The 18,537-nt window shown below is 34.3% G+C and overlaps 1 long non-coding RNA gene across 1 annotated transcript; it reads right to left on the bottom strand.

The window, feature by feature from the left end:
- Positions 1-950: 950 nt before the first annotated feature.
- LOC145662766 (uncharacterized) lies at positions 951-9,101 on the bottom strand. The gene is made up of 3 exons (XR_014127099.1): positions 8,946-9,101; positions 5,901-6,050; positions 951-1,136 (listed from the first exon to the last, which is right to left on the bottom strand). It is a non-coding gene; the product is annotated as an uncharacterized LOC145662766 (long non-coding RNA).
- Between the last annotated feature and the right edge of the window lie 9,436 nt (positions 9,102-18,537).

Here is an 18,537-nt window from a genome sequence, read left to right as displayed (position 1 = left end):
CAAAAATAAAATTCTAATTTATTCTGTTCTTTCACTAGCTAAATAATAAGTAGGGAATTGTGTTCTGATAATAATAGTTATAGATTTATTTTTTTACTTAGAAAAAGAAATAACAAGTATAGTATTGAAGGCCTCATAGCTAAAATGAAAATAATGATAAACAACCAGGTATTCAATGCTTAAGAAAATCAAGTCCACATTTTTGGTCATTTTGGATAATTCATCTTTGAGATCTCTATCTGAAGCTTGTTTCAGAGCTTAAAAGGGTTGTTTTTAGATATTGCAAATTACTTGTATAATACAAAAAGAAATAGTGTTAACTTTTCCTTGAAGAAAGCGAACTTCATGACTTTTTCTCACAACAATCGGACTTTATTCCCTTGTTCTCTGGTCGCTCGAATTGTACTTTACAACACTAATAACTTCAACTCTATTTTTCTTCAATGATAAAATAAATAAAGGGTAAAGAGAGATTAAAATGAGACATATGAGTATTAATAAGAATGTAAGTAAGGAAAACATCGGAATTATCTGGGTACGAAAATGTTTACTTCTGGCAGAAAATTTGCTTCTGGCTATCTCGTAAGATAATCCTATCATAGATAAAAGATCCCAGCAAGGAAGGTACCCCATCAAAAATTAACATAATAATCGCAATCACCGGAGTAAATAAGGGGGTTTCGGGGTTTAGTACACCTCTTGAGCAAGATATTATGGAAAATAAAAATTTACTATATAAAAATATGTATACAAAATTACACTTATCCCGAAAGGATTTGAGGATTCGTGCTTGAATTCCTTTTGATTAAATTCTGAGCGTACATAACAGATTGCAATGTTACAAAGTTGTCTTTTAAACGGCTGGCAATTATAGGTAATATAATTTCCGGTTAAAAGGAATTTTGTAGGTTACAACTAATGTTTAAAAAGAAAGAAAAGAAAAATCAATATTAGAATACTTGTTACTTTATTGTCATTTTTACCTTTCATTTTCTTTTTACAAAATGCAAGTAGATGTAATGTACACAAAAAGATTCAAATTCACAAATGATTCAACATAGCTACACCTGGAAGTGAAGATACATATGAAAATTTCGTCCGAAATTCCGCCCAGCAGAAGTTCAACAACCAGTCATCTGTAAAGAAAAAATATTTTTTTAAATGTAGGTTGAAAAATTCTAAAAAAAAAAAAAAAAAAAAAATACGTGTCAAATAAACGTAGAATTCGAATATACTCTATCATAACAAATAAAGTTAAAAATGACATATATATTGGGGTAAAGATAAACGCAAACAAGAAAAGGATTTAATAAACTGTGTTTGTTTGAAGTTCTCAACTGACTATTTAATACGTTAATCTGGTTCTGCATGAGATTGGAATCACATGTACTTAAAACCTGGATTTGATACGAGGTCTTCTCGACATGAACGCTAACAGTGTAGCCTTGAATGTTTTGAATTATAACTGCCAACCTCAGAAAACCAAATTATCGATTTTCTTCTTATAAATCGTATACTCGTTATGCACTTGTAATAGTAGACACAATTATAATACTACTAATAATAGCAGTAATATATAATAAAATTATCTAGTAATCTTCAGTTTCTGATTCCAAATCTGCGTCACTGTCTTTATCATTTTTTTAAAAAAAAATACATATTTGCATTGCTCTGAACTACAACAGTATTTTCACCCTGTGTTAAAAGTAATGGAATTTAAAGAATGAACGCCGGTTTGCAATTTGCCAATTTTCAAATCGTTATTGATATATCTTAGTAGGAATGTTTGTTTAAAAAAAAATCTCGGTGTGTTTGTTTTATAATTATTTAATGCACATCTATCAGTTATTTGCACATTAAAAAAACAAAAAAAAATGTGCATTATAAAATTATAGTATATTCATCAATTATTGCAAAAGCATTATCGTATATAGTATTAAGGCTTATATTATCGTATATCACAATAAATTATTGTATGGTTGGCAAGCCTGGTTTGAATATCTACTGCATCTTTACTCTTTAATCGATTGATTTATACGGGGAAGTATTTTCCTCTTTTCTTTGAAATTAACTGGAATTTTAATGATCTGATCTTCCAGATTTCTTCTTCAAATTGATGTAAATGCCCCTTGCTTTGTGGTAATAGAATTCCATGTTATGTAATTTTAATATTTATACACGTAATTATATAAATATAGAGATAGATATAGACATAGATATAAATAAAGGTGCATATATAGATACAGATATAAATATAGGTACAAATATATCAGGTAGATATAGATATAAGTACATATATAGATATAGATATATAATGCAAAGTAATTCTGACAAAGCAAGGAACATGTAACTAGAACTTGAAGAAGAAACAAGTGAATTAAAATCATTAAAATTCACGTTCTTTCCAAAGAAAAAAAAAACTTTTTCGACATAAATCAATGGTCTAGAACTCAAAACCGGCATAAGCTTAGATGTTCAATAACATTAACCCATCTTTACTATTTTTTTTTTGTTGTCTTTGATGCAGTTTATCATGTTATTGAATGCTAATTCCCATTCTGATTGATTGGAAATTAACGTCTCTTTATAACACCGAGGCTATATGAAACAGGGTTTCCATTCTGGAACCATCTATTTTCATGCACCTTGTCTTCACATCATAAGAAGTAAGAGTGTTTTTTTTTTTTAAAAAAAAACGGAATATTAATTGGCAAATGTAAATGAATATATATATTCTCTTTCATATATACATATATGTATGTATTCTAGAGCATAATTCTGGAACACCTGAAGCAACTTCAATGGAACTTGGTATAAATATGGCTTACAATCTGAAAGAGAAACATTTGAGGGTAAGATACCGCTATAGGAAGAAGTAGAAATGAAGTTACGTCTTTTATAAATTTAAACAGCAGCCCCTAACTTATTAGGCAACACTTCATAACCTTCAGCATTATTAGTTGCCTACTCAACGGGGAAACAAATTCATGAAATGTGTATCGTACCGGGTAGGTAGAGGGGGTTCAAATGCTTTCCAGCAGCCTATTATCGAAGAACGGACATTTCAGACAGTGGTAACGCAGAAGGCATTGCTCTTAGTTATTTATTCTGTATTCTACTCTGTTCTTTATTTTCAAATATTTTGAGTAATATTATCCTCCCCATGCGAAGAATGGTCATTTGAGGTATTAAATCTATAAATAGTTATTTTATAGATTATATTTCTAAGCATAATAGCCACAGCTACATTATTCATTCACACTTTATCTTTTTAATTTTCATTTTGCTTATATCCCCATTCGAACGACAGACGAAAGAAAACTAGTCACCCCCCCCCCACTCTGCTTCACCGGTTTACTAGATCGCTCAACAATATTAGTAAAAAGGAGTTAAACCCTTACTCCCTTCCAGTAGAACACTCAGACAAGTAAAGTATACGAAGCAAATTCAAGTTCCTGTAAATGAAGTTTCCTATAATGTATATTTAAAGTAGTATATGTGTCATTTTAGAAGTATATGTGTCACTACTAGGACTATGGTGTCACTGTTAGGAGTGACACCATTAGAAAAAGATAAACATCAGTAGACACAACCTGATATTTAACTAAGTGTTTTTTTTTACATATGATGTTAATAAATAAATAAAACTTTCGGTCTAGGGGAATAGAAAGTATTTACTTTTATTGATAACGAACGATATACCGTTTAGCCCCACAAAATTAGTTTTTTCTCGATTTTCACGGAAGAGTGCGCCTGGGAATTCACTCTGAAGCATATTCTTTGCTCAGTTTGTTCGGTAATACCTATTGATTGGCATATGTCTTATCTTGAACATTTTGTTTTCATTAAAAGCAAATAATATTGAAATAAAATATTTCCGTTTAACGTACCACGATTATGCACTTTAGGCTAACAGAGAGACGGATGATTCATGGAAGAATTCGTGAAATTAGAATGTGGAAGGAAATGGGAGTACCCCGGGAAAACCCACATATGCGATGTTATCCACTACAAATTTACTTGGCCGGGAATTGAAAGAGGGCACCAGAGGTAAAAGCTCTACCATTGAGCTACCATGTCTCCCTAGCTAATAATATTATTGAATGTTATATATAGGGTCATGCACCACCTATAATATAATATACAGGGGCTGTTATCTTTCAACCTACGTTAATCCATCAAAGGAGAACCATGTGAGATAAAGCAAACCATTACATTGGACGTCGTTCACCAATCGTTGTGAAGTAGCCAGCTTGAAAACATATCGAATACAATCGAAGTACTTGTCCCGTCGCCAAGTGTAAAACAGGTAATATAAATTGATTTCTCTAGCGTTAAGGGTATAATACAGGTACAAATGAGTAACAAATATAATTGGAACTTTATAAGTGATGGCTGTGTGCAAGAAAGAAAGACTTACCGACATACACTACGGAAGCGACCAAGGAAGATTTTTTTTTCCTGCGGCAGACAAACTTGCTGAATATGTGATTCGTGAAAGACGTAGATTACGATCTATGAACTGTGTGTTGAGTCTTCAAATTTGGAAGTCGGCGTCTGGAGAAATCGAATTGGTGCTTCGATTGTAATCCGTATATTTTCCAGCTCGCTCATCCAGAACGATTGAACTGCTGAATTTTTCTAACAGTTTGGGACTCAACGATGTCGAATGACGAGCTTTGTCTTATACCCCCTTTCGTTATTTCACGTTGCACTCCTCTGATGGTTTAGCGGAGGTTAAAAAATAAAATAGTTCTCACATATGCCTTTAATTTTCATATATGGGAATTTTTACTTGTTTCTATTAAAAATATTTATAAATACTTGTCGAAGTCGTGCTTTACGCTAATTGTAAAAGTCCTCAGTTTATGGGTTGTGGAGAAAACTTGATTTGGTTTGAAAACTCGGACACCAATTGTCGTCAAACGTTTAATTGAGAGATAATCATGAACATGAGTGATTGAATGTTAATATCTGAACGTTATGCAACCTGCGTTACATAATTGTGTTTCAAGTTGTATAATTTCGTGAACAATTTAAAATATCGTAAATGCTTTTTTGACTTTTTGTTTAACATCCCATGATTATACTCTACGTTTAAAGAAAACGAAATGATAATAATGAGCAAAATCATCGAATGAAGGGAGTAGGAGTAAACAAGAGAACCCCGAAAAAAAATAAAAAACGATATTTGTTCACCACAGTGCTCACTTGGAGAGATCGGGGATCCAGCTACGGATCCCATGCATAAGATATGAACGCTCTACTATTGAGGTCATTCGCAGCCCATCGTAGATGCAGTGTACAGGAAAGATTCTCAAGCGGTGTGACAAACGAGACTATATGTGACTTTTTAAATTCGAGAAAAGTCACGAGTTTTGTGGGCAATACTAGTTCACCCAAGTCTTAGACCTCAAACATCTTTTTTTTTTTTTTTTTTTTTTTAGTATTACGTGTTTCATAATACAAAAACTATAAATTGATGAAGTAATTGTACGAACACAATGATCAACGTTTAAAAATTTGTAAGTCATTGCACAATATACCCCAATAATAAATAAAGTTTAAATGTAGTTATGTCACACCCTTCATGACTCTCTGGTAACACAGAAAGCTTCTTATTTCGTCAAGATAAAATTAATTAAATAATCCAGGGATTAAATTTTGTACTTAAATTTAAGAGACGAAATTAGATAAGATTGAATTCTTCCACAATCAACTCACTTCTTGTCTCGTCTCGTGGAGAACAGTATTCTCGAGTTCACAAAATGGTTTAATAGTACCTATATATGAAAGACACATTCTCTGAAGTTTGTCCCAGTAGAAGTTCAACACTCTGTCATATCTAGAACGAAAAAAAGCATGGCATATGCATGTTTTATTATCATAATTTCACTTACCCATCATCAGCGTCTTCCATAATAGAAACCAGCATAAGGATAGCCGTAATACCCAGAGTACGCAATACCTCCATAGTAAGGATAACCGCTGTAGATGAACTGGCCGGTGGAGGCAGCGATCAAAGCCAAGATGGCCAAAACAAGAAGGATCTGTAATTTAGAACAATAGAATTCAGACTAGTACCAAAATTTTAAACCACAATAAGGATAGCTTGAAAATCTGAAATCAATATGAAAAGTTGTTAAAAACAATTAGCTTTCTTTATATAGTACCTGGGCTACAGCGCCGCTGTATGTGCCTCCGCCACGGGAGATCCAGGTCCAATTCCCGGTGGAGGTTCATGTGGTTTGTGTCCTAAATTAAGTAGTAGATCAACTATAAATGTCTCTAGAAAGACGGAAGTTTATATTCTAGACAGTAGATAGATTTAGATTTTGCAATTTTTCTAGATTTAAAAAATGATGAAGAAATGAGTTAAAATATTCCCTATTTTATTATATTTCTGTTGATGTACTGGGCGCGTAGACACGAATCTAAGGATATGGAAAATTTCTTATACACAAAATATGAACATTTTAATCGCATGCATGATTTTTGGAACATATAGTCTGTTCGTTTGAACCGTTAGACGTAGAGGATGTTAAATGTTTCTGTAAATGTTCTACCCTTATCAATTATGAATGTTAGAAAACATTCATAATTTACAATAATGTGACATCAATTTTGATAGGCCCACTTTGTCCCTCAGCTGTTCAAATATAGGCAAAAGTATCCTCTGTACTTTACTATAATTGTTGTTTTAACTCGAAATTTCTTGAAGTCTTAAAATTTTCAAATTATCAGTAACAAAAGTAGTTTCACTTTTAATCATATTATTATTATTATTATTATTATTATTATTATTATTATTATTATTATTATTATTATTATTATTATTATTATTATTATTATTATTATTAATAATAATAATAATAATAATAATAATAATAATAATAATAATAATAATAATAATAATAATAATAATAGTAAACATCTGCCAAAATAGTGCACATAGAGTTATGACAAGCGAGAAAACACATATTCAACTGGGCGATACGTGATCAACATTGTTTAAGGTTACTTACGACTTTTCAATCCCGAATTCATTCATGGCTCTGTGGATAGCGTACGTGCCATCGACATGGGAGATCCGAGTTCGACTCTCTGTGGGAGCTCAAGAGGATCGGATCCCACTTTAAGTTGTAGGTCTGTGTCTCATATACTTTCACTTAAAACTCTTAAGTTTGAATGTGTTTTATATACAAAGTATTGTCCCTTCTAAGAAAAATTGACTAACCAATGGAAACTAGTGGATAACTTACAAGTTAGTTTAACAAAATTACTACATTAAACAAGTAACATTTTAAGAAAAGTAGCCTAATTTGTATGTTCAGTTGTAGTGAACGCTGTACCCTTGTGAACGACATGTTTTGTTCACACTATAAGTCTTTTATCTCTGAAATATTTGATGAGTGCAAGCGAATATTTTGAAAAGTAGCTATAACTGTTCAATTTTTGTAATCATACTATTGCTATCCTAATTGTCAGCTTTCTTATATATCTTTTTAAATCACACGGCAAAGAACTGGCCGAACTATCTTACTCCATGAACTAAACTGCGGGCTCTACTACCTCCGTAAGTAGCTGGACTATAATTTGGCTTCGGGTTGCACCGAAAGATAAGACAGGAATATAATGTCCAATTTTAAACAACGATTGGTCTTTAAGAAGAGGTGAAGGTCTTAAGAAGAAGAGTTGCTTTGATAAAGTTGGTCAAGTACTATATATGGAGTTGAGTTAATTTTGAGTTTAACGTTCCTTTCAGCAGCGAGGCTGTATGAGACGGAACCTACTAATTAACGTGGAATCCGAACCACATAAGCTGTCTCCGGGAATCTAACCCGGGTCTCCCATTCGAAAGGCGCGTACGCTAACCGCTTAGCTACGAAGGAGCTCTACTACATATGGAGTATTAGACTGTGTACTTCAGAGACTTGAACATTACGGAAGTTACAGAAGAAATATTTAGAGAGTTTCGAAATGTGGTGACGGAGGAAGATGGAGAAGATAAAATGGACAGAGAGAGAGCAACAAACGAAGATGTTTCAAATCGTATAGGAGAAAAGAGGATTTTTTTTTTTTTTTTTTTAGCCAGCATCCTTTGTAGGAAGGCTAATTGGATTTGACACATCTTGCGGAAAGAAATTGTTTTCTTCATAACGTCGTAGAAGGAAAGTAAGGAATAGGAAGAAGAAGAACATAACTGATTGATGATTTGAAGAATAGAAGAAAATGTTGAGAGATAAAAGAGGAAGCTGAAGATCGAGGACTACGGAAGAAACATTACCAAGCCCAAACCTTAAAAAAAAAACAAAAAAAAACTCATTAGTCCCAGTGCATGCCAAAAGGCTGCTAAAACAAAAATAATAGGTGCAGAAAAGACTGATAAAAAACATTTTTATGGAGTGTGGCGTTGAATGGATGTGAGACATGGACCCTAGAAGAATAGGAAAAACGAAGAACAGAAACCACTGAAATGTGGTGCTATAGAAGAATGTTGAAAACTAGTTGGATGGTTAAGATATCAAATGAAAGAGTATTGGAAATAGTACAAGAAGAAGTAGAATGTACTAAAGAATATTTAGAAAAGTAGAAATGGGATATTTGAACACATTATCAGACATGAAGGAATCACGCTATTAATAATGTAGGAAATGATAGAAGGAGAAATGCTTAGAGGAAAGCCGCGATTGAAATAAACGAACCAAATAACACAAAACGTAATTAAGAAAATTTATCGGTATTTAGAAATGAAGCTTAGGATTGAAATGAGTGAAAAACTGTGGCAAATCCATCGAAACAATGTTAACCTGAGAAGAATTTGTTAAATACAAATATCATTATTTTCTTGTAGGTCGAGAGTTAAAATTCTAAAGCAGAAGTCGGACTTGATTGTAGACTAGAAAACAGTGCTGCTATACAGTACTGGAAATAGATCTACTCACCAATTTGTACATGGTGATGATAACCTTCTGAATCTGCAGCAGAAGAACTATACCGTGCACTTTATCTGATGCTCATTATATACCTGTCGCCAACAAGGAAAAAAAAAGTGCTTGTCCTTGCAAAGGAGGCTGGACAGGTGAAGAAGACCCACAGAGTTCCTTCCTAGGGAATCTGTTTTCCCTCGCACATCCCCTCCCGCACCTGTAAAGCGTCCATCAAAACACTCTCACAATTTCAGTAGAGCGTTAAAAAAGATAGCTTTCTACGTCACACGTTGTGTGCTGTTAGTAGATTTTTTTTGGATGGACTTTCCTGCCATTCTGGCTAGTGGAGGAGGGATACCACGCCCCCATGTCTGGGTAGCCCCAAGTAATAATAATAATAGTAATAATATTAACAATATGTCTTCATTGTAAATGCAAGTCTCACACGCAAGCTACACGCAAAGGTATGTCTCTAGCGATAATCGCTTCCTTGACTTTGTTACGTAATCGAAAAGCAAAAAACCAAAACAAACTCTTTTTTTCTCTTTCTTTTTGGAAATAAAACCTTAAATTTATTTTACTGCTTTTACTGTTACTTATATTTTTCAGCGTCCATGTTTTTAACACCTTTACTCCTAGCTACTGGACAGTTTTTACTGCCATGTTTTCTTTTGTTCTTTCTTAACCATCATGTTGGTCATTACACATGTATCTTGCTATAGTATTAACCTTGAGAAAAAGTTTTTGGTTCATTATGTGTGTGCGTCATAGAAGTAAATAGATTCGCTACATAAACATCCATGCATCACATACTAAATTGAGGCTTTCGGTTTCCTTAATTTGGAGTCCATTTTTGCAAATTCCGAACTGACATAACCAGGAAACAGATTAATTTATACTACAAGTAATATTAGCAAATTACTACACGTGCCACTGCGTGTAATTTTTAAAGCGTTTTCCCTTCTGCTTCTTTCATCCAAAATTTATCTGAACTCGAAGTAAAAAAAATACACTTTTTTAGTTTAACGTCCAACGTTTATACCCTTTAGGATAAAGGACACATATCATAAATGAAATAAATGATTGTGAAATTAAATTCTTGGTGCTCTCCCATGAATCGAACCCGGGACTGGACCTCGAAATCTTTGCAAGGAAATTTGAGCGTCCTGCATGAGCATCTTATTGAATTGCGCCCATCCCATTTCTTCCATTTCACGACAAACATCAGAAAGAGCTAAAACATGTTGTTAATTATTTAAAATGAAAAGTCCACATACCAAAGTTCATGTCTCCAACTTTAAGAAATTTCAAAATATTTGCATCTTATTATAATCACAAGTTCCATTGACCCATCCGATGTTCATTTTCCAAAAATTCTTCCTTAGCAGCTACCTTGCACTTCAAATTCCATGTGTTGTCCAATTTTTAAGTTTCTAACCTAAGCTGTGAGTTTCTAACAATGCAAGATTGAGGCTTATGGAAAATATTGAAAGACTAAATTTCGGCTATTTAAAGACTTTGCCCCCAAACCCCTGCATTTGCTCGGTCTACGGCATCGCACCTCGTATTTCAAGCTTTGGTTCTGTTCTTCCCACGGCAAGAATAGGGAGGGGGGGGGGCGAAAATTGTAAATCCTCAGCTCCCCTTAGAATATGCATTTCAACCAAATTGAAATGATAAAATAACTCATGTTGGCCCAAGTGCTGCCTGTGTTCAAAAATTCATTTCAAATGGTTTACTCGTTTTCCCCTGATTATGAGACTGATAAACTCGAAGTCATTTTTCTATATTGAGATAAACAATAGAAACTGCACCCTTAAAAGCAGAATTTCCGAAAACACTGTAGCATATGCCCACTTGTTTTGAATAAGGAATATATATAGCAAGTTTCATGCCCTTAACACGTACCTAATGTTAAGAAATTACGAGATATGGTCATCATATTATATCAATCGTAGCCCCATTCTTTCTTGTTCCCTTCTAAGGGAAACATCATGTCAAAGATCCATTTAGAATTATTTAGTGGGTCCTTGAATGAAGAATTTTGAAATAAAGGCTCATACTCCTTATAAAGTATTGCGCAATATTTGGGGCAGAATCATTACTCAAAAGCGATGGAAAAGGGCTGAAAGCTTTCGAAATGTTGGTGTGGAGAAGAATGAAGAGAATAATCAGCATGGAATGGAATGAGAAAATGTTAGAAATGGTAGGAAGAAAGAACAATTTTAGATGTAATCAAAAAGAGGAAGAGAAACTGCTTGGGGCATTCGTTGAGATGAAAGTTTATTGTGAGGTACTTGGCAGAGGCTATGGTAACAAGAAAAAAAAAGGAGAGAGAGAGGGTGAAAGAGGCCACCTTGGCGGATGGTATCAAAACAGAAGAATTGTAAATGAAGATGAAGAGATCAGCTGAAGATCGTGAAACATGGAAACTTCTCTGTTTCCCCCCATGATGATTAGACAGAAAACATTGATTTCAGTCTGGCAAAAAAAAAAAAAAAAAAAAAAAAATTTAGAATTTGCCTCCCTTTCCCTAAAAATGGAATCTTAGTAAACATCTTAAGACGCTTTTTTCGCTTATTTTTAATGAGAAGTTTATATACCGGATTACATCTCATTAATTTAAGGGACTCATGAGACACTGTTTTCGGCATAAAGTTTGAAACTCTTTCTCTTTCCTCTTTAATATATTCATTTTAATCAAAGCGACATTACATAAACAAGGGACTATATTCAACAATTCATTTCAAACGTTCAGCCGTTTTTCCGTGATGCGGTTACAAACAAAATGACCTCCGTTTTCATTTAGGCCTATATAGATGAATGTCTATGAATTTAGATTATAATTCTCTTTTTTTCACTTTATGTAATTTTACCTTATTCACAATTTGAGAACTATAGACAAGCAAGTTTACTTTATCTACATAAAGCTAGAAAAGCAAGAAGGAAAATTGTTTTTAGACGGAAGTGTGTCATACGATGAAGGATTACCGCATCAGTAAAAAGTATCAAAACACCGTTCCAAGTCTACAGTTTTAAATATACTTTTCCGAAGATTTTCCGCTTTTCCACTGGGAAATTGATGACTTCATACAAAACGCAAACTTCAGAATATGCATCTCAACTTCAGATTCATATTAAGTAGCTATAGAGGAGTAAATTTGTACGACTAGATTTGCTTTCAGAAATGGTTTCTTTCTTAAATATGACCTTATCAAACAACAAATGTTTACTACCGTTAAAAATGTTCTGGTGTTGAAGAAACGCCTACACTAATAAACAGTAATTCATCTTCTTCAAAGTTTGAAATGCCCTGCACATAACAATGTTAGATGCCGACAAAAGGGAACTGTAAACTATAAATTGACCTGTATTTACCGGTATTGTGTCTAACCAGGGATGCTTCCAAAGTTGAACTTTCAAACTGGGAACAACCTATATATTTCCTGAAATGGTTTTTTCGAGCAAGTTCCAAAACAGGTTTGAATTTCTTGACTGGAAGTGACCCCGCCTTTTCAGGGGTCGAAATATAAATAGAACAGCTTCACCTATAAATCCTAGGTTTCAAAGTGCTCCGCATGACTAGTAGATTAAGAATATAATATGCACTAGCAATTAAATCCTATATCAAGGTAATAAAACAAAAAATGATTATTTCAATATAAATATTCTATATTAGTGGAAATCTATAAAGTTGAGAAAAATCTATCCATAATATCCAGTCAACAGCAAGTCATTTGATATCACAATTAATGTGAATCATTGTTATGGCTAAATGTGATACATTCAGTGTATTTCAATTTCTAAATTTTCCTCAATTGCACCTATATACGTTGTCAGATCCCTACGTTCATTATATATTCGTCAACTGCTCATCTAGACGAGTTGTTTAATAGGTCACACGATACAAAAACGTTCAACAGATTTTGAGTTACTAATTAGGGAAAACTAGTCGTGGTGGTAATTTGAGCTCATTTACTCGATCCGAAAAGCTCTTTCTTTATAACTATGTAAACCCGATTGGTCTCCCTTCAGGGTTTAAGCCCTCCCGCAACAAACAAGGCTCCGGTAATGAGAAGGAAGAAAGCTCCGGGTGGATGATTCTTTGGCGGAGGTTGTCTTTTGTTTTTGGCTATGTGTGAGAGCCATGTAACTCTGACGTCACGGTCCTGGTAAGATGGTGCTGCCAGGACTTGGCTTTTGTTTTTAAGGTGTGAGGGCCACGTAACCCTATTTCGTTTTTTAAAAAAATATACGAAGATATGATCAAGTTTGAAATCTTTCAATTATAATATCAAACAGGGTGCTAAATTGATAAATTATATTTTACGTATATATACTAAAATTTGGTATTCAGTTTACAACGCTGTTGTGCATATGTCCTCAATGAAAATTTTTCGTGCGTGTGCTTTGGGTGCATGTGGCCTGGTACGATTCCCGTTGGGAGAACACAAAAAGTACTTTCACAATCACCTCTCTTTTAGCTCTAAAGAGCATAACCGTGCGATTTTAAACTAAAAAGAAAAGAACAGTTTGTGTCAGGCATTACTTCTTTTAGATGATGGTAATCTGCCCCTTCTCCCGTATATAACAAAGTTATACTTTCCCACGTTTGAAAAAATAGGATTGAATTTATGAAAGAAACTTGAACAAACTTCAAGTTATTCTATTGAAGTAAAAAGTTTCAAGGTATTTCTATGAGTATTTGAAACGTACACACCGATTTTAACCCCCGAAAAATATTCACTTCAAAATCCATTTAGCCTTGTTTATCTGCCTCTGCTTTTTCTGAAATCAGCTGGAGAAACATTTTCAAACATGAGAACTCCTAAAATACACCTATTCCTAGCTTTGTGTGGATCATCAAAACTAAACAATAATGTTTAAATTTTTAGACCAAAAAAGGGTCATATTTTAAGTAAACAAGCACTATGATATTTTGTTGATAATAAAATCATATTCTACAATAGTCATTTAACAAAATGTAGCTATATAAATTCAACATTGTTTCTACCAAAAGCGCAAAAACAAAACAAAGCAAAAAAGTCAAGCAGAAGCGGTTCTTCCAGATCGGAACAGTTCTCTTCGGCACTGTATGAAGCAAATTGGAAGTAATGTCATAAATAATACTGCATCATAAAATAATGGAAATTAATAACAACAATAAAATTTAAACATGATTTCTAAGGAGCAAACGCAATTTGAATAAATATTATGTTACAGGTGGATGTAACAACATTTAAAGTTTAAACCTAAAATACTGTTAAATTTCTCTGAACGTTGATATATTATTTCAATTCTACAATAGTATTAAGTTTAAGAAAAAAAATGTTCAAAATAATATATATATATATATGCTATTCTATAGATCTGATTGGGTTGAACAAAATTATGCGGTGAATGTAAATCTTGATCCTGCAGTTTTCCAGAAAATCGAGAAATGAATCTTTTGAAACCTAAAACTTGATACTGAACGATAACAGCGCCACCTTCAAGGATGAAACTGATACTTAAATATGATACGTACTTAAGTACGTATAAAAATCAAGATTTTCATTGTGGCATTGATAATAAATGACAGTACGCAATCTGGTTAATGAGTTTACAAAATTGAAAGTGACCATATTTGTGACTCCTTATCTCTTGAACCACCCGACTGATCTCGATCGAATTTTCAGTATTCATGAAGTTCGGGCCTGAGATGTTTTTTTATCATTTCACTTTGACGGTAAACTCTAGGGAAAGTGGAGGGGAGGGGGAGATACATAAAAATAAATAAAACAATAGCTTAATATATCTCGATCAAATTTTCAACTTAAGTTCGGACCTTAGATTTTTTTGTCATATCTCTTTGACGGTGAAACTTAAGGGACTGGGAGGGGGAGAGACATTTAAAAATGATCGAAAATGATCGATATTAGTGTCGAATATATAGTTTTTGGGGTCGCTGAGATGAACAGTGACCTTCCGATGCTGTTTAAATCTAAATTTAGCTCCTTAGCTTAAGAGAGGAGGAGGGAGAGATATAAAAATGATCTAAAATGACCGATATTAGTGTCCAATATGTAGATTTCCAGGTCGCTGAGATGAACAATGACACTACCGATGCCGTGGCTTGCAATATTGCGAGAGGAGGAGGATATATACGAGGCGCATCTAGAAAGTAAGTTTCCCACGCGTCCCAAGCTAGGAAACCGTATGTTGCGTGAAGCGACTGCGTGTACGTGAGAGAGTAAGGTCCTAACATGGCGCATGCGCCAGCAGAACTTCAAAAATTCTCTCAGTAGCGTCGTGGCAGTGATTGAAGATTGGCGTTCCTATTCCAGCTCCCACCGCGTATGAAGTGCGAGCAGTGATAAAGATTTTGAATGCACAGGGCTTAGCACCAATTGAAATCCTTCGTCAGCTGTGCCAGGTCCATGGCCTAACGGCATAAGCAAGCAGTTCCGCTCCTTATTGCACACCACTGTCACGGCGTGCCTGTTGATCAAGAAGTTTTGTGTTGAAGCAACTGACCCTAGAGCACAAAGCAAAGCGCGCAGGGTCAGCATTGACATTTTTGCAACGATACAGCTGACGATGGATTTCAATCGGTGCTATGACCTGTACATTCAAAAACTTTATCACTGCTCGCACTTCACACGCAGCGGGAGCTGGAATAGGAACGTCAATCTTCAATCACTACCACGAAACTACTGAGAGAATTAGGGAAGTTATGATGGCGCATGCGCCATGTTAGGACCTTATTCTCTCACGTACATGCAGTCGCTTCGCGCAACATACGGTTTCCTAGCTATGGGACGCGTGGAAACTTACTTTCTGGATGCGCCTCGTAGAAATAATCGAAAATGACCGATATCAAAGAGCGCTTTACTAATAGTAAAGAGTGACTAACTAATGGAACGTATTAGTATTTTTTTTCTTAATTTAACCCAGCGAAGCGGGTAATTGATGCTAGTTAACGCTAATTCTGATTCTTATGTGTTATTTTTTCTTTAATTATAACAGTGCCCGAAGATAAGACATATACCAATCCGTAGATCTCATTGACCTGAATAAAATGTTATAGGTAAGAGCAGTGGTGTATTTAGGGGCATGGCTATCGGGCTCAAGCCCCTTTCCCCTGAAATAAATTTGTTATATGCAAAACTTTATTAAAATTTGTTCCTTATTCACGTGTTGTGCATAGCCCTTCCCGAAACCAAATCCTAAATATGCCAGTGGGTGAAAGTAAAATTTCAAGCGTAGATTGTGAGAAGCTCGAGGAAAACGAATTTGTTTGTCAAAAAAAAAAAAAAAAAATCGATGCTTTACAAGAACCACGCCATCTATCATCGTGAAACTGAAACTTCAGTAAATTCTCGACTTACGGACATAAGTAAGATGATTACATAATGTGATTCATGGGATACACTTCTATAGCCCCAAAAAAACTATGATTAATTGTTAAAATTTAATTCCTGTTAAAATTTAACGAAAACAATGTCCAAGGTTAATATGTATCTGGTGTATGAAAACTCCGGGCCATAGAGTAACTCCCTTATGAGTAACGATACGAAGAAATAAAAACAGAGAAAATTTATTAGAAATAATTGGTTTTCAATACAAAATGGTGGATTTTTTTTTTAGTTACATCAGCCATTTGAACTTCACACTGGTAAGGCTCTCCATGTTAAATGAAAAAAAGTAACGTTGTCATTGATCAGGCTATTTCATTGGGTTCACACTAACCAACAATATATCATTGCCATGAAACTCATTCTACACGTTCTACGTTCCCTCATACAATAATGTTCATTCTTTGTGTCATTTTTGCGTGCATTTTACGTTCCTGTTGAACAGTTTGCTGAACTAGATATGTTCCTTTTTCATTAATTGTTGTTGCATTTGTATTTTCCTCGTATTTCAATATGCAGTTCTCATTACTTTCATTTAGTATATTTATTCTCATTAATTATATTTATTTCCTCCGTTTATCTTCGCTACCCCTAAGGGTCGCTATCTCCATGTTGAAAAACCCGGTGTATTATGTAAGTAAAACAATACGCTGTTAACTAGCAGATTATTTCCATTGTTTCGTTCCCCTAACAGTGACACACCTACTCCTAATGACACCCATATTCCTACTAGGAATGTAATGGATGTACCCGATTGCAATGAAATGAGCTGAGCGAGCTTAAACTACGTAATCATTCCTGGCCATTATGCAATAATAAATGCCATTTTTAATTGTTGACAAAAAAAATCGCGTGAAAACTTTTTCCCCATGTTAAGTCTATGCAAGCGTTTTTCGGTGATTATTCCTCGATGGTACATCGGATTTTTTATTTCAACCTATGTTGTCACTCACGTGCTAAGTTTGGTTGAGATCGGCCAAACGGTCTAGGAGGAGTTCGCGGACAACCAAACGGCTAACCCGAGTATAAGAGCTTCGCTTCGCTCAGCTCAATTAATGAAACAGGTATTCCCAATAGTTAAGAACTTACTACTTTTGTAATATTTTGCACAAAATGTTTTCAATCGAGATATACACGGTGCTGTACATTAAAAATGCAATACTAAAAAGAACAGGCAGCAGCCCCAAATGCGACAGGACATAAAAATGTGTACAGATTGTATATGCGTATGTATGTATACACGTATATGCATATGTATGTGCATGTATGTGTGTACTTAGGTGTACGTATATTGATATGCATATGAATATTTCTTTGTAGTATATGCTACTGCACAAATACATGTGGACTATCAGTTCTCTATTGAAGTTTAGTATACTATGAAGTACTTATTTTCATTTAATTTTTGTATTTTATGTTTTCAACATTTATTTATCTTTCTTAACATGTAACTAAAAATATGCTAAGAAAGAATAATAGATAATAAACTATGTAAACTTTCAGTAGATGGATTTTTTCTGTTGTAGGAAATAAATAAATGGGGCGCTCAGAACACAAAGGAATCTAGTCCACTTTTGGTCAAAGATCTTTACCTAATGCCCTTTCAGTGCTTAAAACAATAATGTGCAGATTTTTTAAAAAGCTCTTATAATGTATTTAAACAGAACGTACTTTTTTCTTTTACAACTTTGCTAACTGTACTTGAATCCCTTATGCTCTGAACACCCCAAATAATATTGGATCTTTTAGAGACAAAAAAGTAGTGTTTTTTTTGGGGGGGGGGATATTGTAGATTAGTCCACGTCATCCGAATTGGCATGTGGCATCAGGCAATAAGTTCGCAATGCCCTGTTACTAAATCTTCCTGGAGGAATCTAATCATTCATAACTGTCCACAAATATGACCAAAAACAATTATGAATGATTAGATTCCTCCCTGAAGGTTTAGTAACGGGACACTGCGAGCTTATTGGCTGATGCCACACGCCAATTCGGATGACGCAGACTATAGTGTCCCGAGAATAGGTTCCATCTCCACCCTTCTTTGTATATTGAAACCGGAAATAGTAAATCTACCCTTTCCGGTTTCAATATTGAATCACCATAATTTGCAAACTTTATCGCAGTTATTGGAAAGCTTCGTTGTTAACCTGAAGTGAATAACAGGGATATAGTGTTGAAATCATCTAATGAGGAAGAAAACTGTCAGA

Source organism: Thermobia domestica, chromosome 1, assembly GCF_964235325.1.
Source record: "Thermobia domestica chromosome 1, izTheDome1.hap1.1, whole genome shotgun sequence".
Classification (NCBI taxonomy): Eukaryota; Metazoa; Arthropoda; class Insecta; order Zygentoma; family Lepismatidae; genus Thermobia; species Thermobia domestica.
Note: the sequence above shows the minus strand (reverse complement) of the source record. Positions and strands in the feature narration are given on the sequence as shown.